General features: G+C 39.9%; 1 pseudogene; it reads left to right on the forward strand.

Annotated features, from left to right (window-relative positions):
* The first annotated feature begins 231 nt into the window (after positions 1 to 231).
* Positions 232 to 2,002, forward strand: LOC122901858 (annotated as a pseudogene).
* Positions 2,003 to 4,134: the final 2,132 nt, after the last annotated feature.

The following is a 4,134-nucleotide window of genomic DNA, read 5'->3' on the forward strand; positions in this document are numbered from 1 at the left end:
TTTCTCTTTAGATGAAGCTGTCTGTGTGTAGGGCAGAAAACCTAGATAAGTCTAGTTAAACTGTATTTTTAGTTAAGACAGTTTTGTTTTTACTATTCTGCCCCAAGGATTTGGCACACAGTAAGTATTTTTTAAAAATATTTGTTGCAGGAAGGCAGTGCACATATGAGTGCATGTGTTGCAGGAGAAGAGGGGAACCTGATGACTAGAATATTTGAATACCACAGTAGGATGGAGTGTAACCTCATAGAGACTAACATCTTGGAGTCATTCGAAGATCTAGGTAACAAGGGTCCATTGTTGAAAGATGATGCTCTCTGTCTCAGGCACTCCCTGCTGGAGCCAGTTCCCCCAAGTTTACCAAACCGTGCTTGGCTGGTGTCTGAATTAAGAGTGCTCTATAAACTAGAGGAAAATGTGTAAGTAACTAATGAGTGAAAATGAAGAATTCCAGCTTGAAGTGAACGGGCTACTAGGGGAGATGAACTGTCCTTATCTTTCACTGACATCCGAGGATGTGACCATGTGCCTTCTCATTCAGAACTGCCTCCTTTTGCTCACACTCCTCGTCTCAGAACTAGAAGCTGCCAGAATTCTCTGTACAAATACTCCTCAAAAAAGAAAAAAAGCTGGGCCTCCTGGGTGGCTCAGTGGGTTAAAGCCTCTGCCTTCGGCTCAGGTCCTGATCTCAGGACCCTGGGATCCTACCCTGCTTCAGGATCTCTGCTCAGCAGGGAACCTGCTTCCTCCTCTCTCTCTGCCTGCCTCTCTGCCTACTTGAGATCTCTATCTGTCAAATAAATAAAAATCTTTTTTAAAGTAATTTAAAAAGAAAGAAAGAAAGAAAGCTCAAGAAGGAGGTAGTCATGAGGTCTTTCAAGAGTTGAAAGGCATATGTATTGCTCTAGGAATGTCCAATCCTCCAGCCAATATAACTATGTTCCAGTTCTTCAGTGGAATTGAAAAAAATTAAAGGAGACATTAGCAAAGGTTCCACTTAACCATGTGGAAAGCCTTTATTGAAGACACCAATGAGACCAGCCCACTGGGAAAACAAAGAAGCAGTTAACCAGGCCATAGCTAATGAACATGAAGTTCTGAGAAGGCTGCTATTAAAAGGCTTAGATGTCACTGTCCAGTCTTTTGGTTGGTCTGACAGAGCTAAGAGTCAGATAGAAAAAATAGCAAAGGTTTACCAGCTGAAATGCTCAGTCCTATCTCCTAAAAGTATTATTTCTGTTCCCATGTTTTGGCTATAAGACAAGACTCATCAAAGATTTTAAGGACAAGCAGTAACTCTATAAAAGAAAAGACTGCCTTGGCCATCAATAAGATGTTGTTGGGTAGGGTGCCTGACAGAGGAGGTAGACCCAATGAAATTGGACCTCTACCTCCAGAGATGCCACCATGGCAGAAAAGGTAAGACGGCCCCCAACAACAAGCAGGAGGCCAACAAAAAGGAGAGGTGGTTATGAACATTCCTCATATGAAGGTCGAGGAGGTCATGAACAAAGAGGAGGGAGAGGTGGACGTGGTGGCTATGACCATGAAAGCTAGGGGGAGGGAGAGAAAATAAGCATCAAGGAGGCTGGATGGATGGATGGAGAGAATGGAAAAGGAGGGGTGGCTACCAAGATGGTGGTCATCGAGATTCGGGTTTCCTGCCAGGTGGCTATCATGGTGGTGGCTGCTGTGGTAGCTATCAAGGTGATGGTTATGGTGACTTCCAAACATCTACATACATAAAAAGTGGATACTGGGGTAGTGGATACCAGCAGGACAGTAGATACAAAGATGGTGGTCACCATGGTGACTGAGGCAGTGGTCGTGGAGGGAGAAGTGGTTGTAGAAGCCAAGGTAGATGTGGAGGCCAGAAAGAGGTTGGGAAGGAAGGGGGAGCCAGAATTATCACCAAGGGGGCCAATTTGAATAGCACTTCCAGCATGGAGGTTATCAGTGTAATCATTTTGGATTTGATCAGGGAAGACATTATCCTAGTTAAGGCTACAGACCCTTACATTGTGCTAGAGCTCAAGTAATAAAAACTTAGTTTCAGAATCTTGAGTCCAACATCAATTTTTAGTTAATATGAGACCATAGGTGGCAGGCAGATTCCTGCTTGGCATAAGTACTTGTAGGTCTTCATTGAATTCTGTTGTTTGTTTGTTTTTAAGGACTTACATAATGTAGTTTATTTAAGAAACACATACAGCATCTCTCCTTTGTATGAAGAATTTTTAAAAAGTATTAAAATTGTCTTCAATTGACCAGTTGACTAATTCCCCAGTTAGAACATGCATGCATACTTTTTGGGGGGAAGAAATTACTTAAATTAATAGTTTTAGTAAGCAGTTTAGAATATGAGGATTCTCCTAGATATTTTTTTTTTTTTTAGATTTACAACTAGGAAACCTTCCTCATATTATCAATCCACTTAAATGTATTTTCCTTAAAGTACTCCAATGCTTATTTTCCAAGCAGAGTTAGGCCCTGATTGGCTTTTTTCCAGAGTTTATGCCACATTTGCATCATGATAGAACTTTTAGGTCAGTTCCTACGAAATGAGCTCTTCTGCAGATAGCACTTTCAGTAGCCTTATCCTTTTGATGGAATACTGAACCATATGCTCAACTCTGAAAACCTTAAATATGGCCCAAATCCATAAAGATTATAAAATCAAATTAAGTTGTGAACCTATAAAGTACATGTAGGCATTTATATAGTACAGCAAATCAAACCGACCTGCATCCATTCAAAACATTCTTCCTTAAACTCTATTTTTACTTGAAATCTATTAGAAGAAACAGCAAACTGAAATTGTTTTATGCATGAGCTAATACCTCTGGCTCAGCAAACAGAAGGTAGCTTGCTTTTGGACAAACATTTTTTGTTTGTTTTATAATGGAAGAAAGTCACTGCAGCAAATAAGAGGACAGATTTTTGCTAGGTGCAGGAGGCCCTTCGTATTGCTGTGGAAAACAAAAGTCTGGCTGAGTTACATTCTCCTTTACTGAAATCTACATGAAGCTTCTTGCTGGGTTTTTACAGATCTAAACATTGTCAAGCTGTGGAAGAAAATGGCTGGTGTGTTTTGTGTAAAAGGTGAACAATAAAGTATCTATCTTTAAGCTCTCTCAAAAAAAAAATATTGTTGAGAGATGCCTGACTGGTTCAGTCCAAGGAGCATGTGTGTTTTGATCTCAGGTTCATGAGTTTGAGCCCCACGTTGGGTAGAGATACTACTGAAAAATTAGTAAATAAATAAAAATAAACTTAAAAAATATTTGTTGAACGAATGCTAAGATGTAATATATTACAGTAGTCCTCCCTTATCTGCAGTTTTACTTTCTGTGGTTTCAGTTACCTGTGGTCAACTTCTGTGGTCAAGAAGCCCCTGATCCTCCTCATGACATCATCAGAAGGTCAATATCAGTCTAAATCTGTCATAACACCTATACCATTCACTTCACTTTATCTCATCACCAGGTAATGTAGGCATTTTATCATCTCACATCATCACAAGAAGGGTAAGTATAGTATAGTAAGATATTTTGAGAAAGAGAAACCACCATTCACATAACTTTTATCACAGTATATTCTTATAATTGTTCTATTAGTTATTGTTGTTAACCCCTTACAGTGCCTAATTTCCAAATTAAACTTTATCACAGGTATGTATGCATAGATAATGTTATATATAGGGTTTGGTCCTGTCCACAGTTTCATACACCCCCTGGGAGTCCTGGAGTGTGTCCCCTACAAATAAAGGAAGGACTACTGTATTTCTTTTAAGAGTCATAATTTTATGGGATGAGAAAGGAAAGTGGAGGGAGATAAAGCAATAGTTGCTGAGGTTTTAGACTCTGGAAAGATACATAATACTCCCAGAACAAGTAGAATTAAAGTTGGAAATTTATATTTCACTTTCCTATTCAAGCATTGCTTTTTTTTTTTAAGATTTTATTTATTTGACACAGAGAGAGAGAGAAAGACCACAAGTAGACAGAGAGGCAGACAGAGAAAGAGGGAGAAGCATGCTTCCCGCTGAGCAGAGAGCCCGATGTGGGGCTCGATCCCAGGACCCTGAGATCATGACTTGAGCCAAAGGCAGATGCTCAACCCACTGAGCCACCC

This window comes from Neovison vison, chromosome 3 (genome assembly GCF_020171115.1).
Source record: "Neovison vison isolate M4711 chromosome 3, ASM_NN_V1, whole genome shotgun sequence".
NCBI classification, from domain to species: Eukaryota; Metazoa; Chordata; class Mammalia; order Carnivora; family Mustelidae; genus Neogale; species Neogale vison.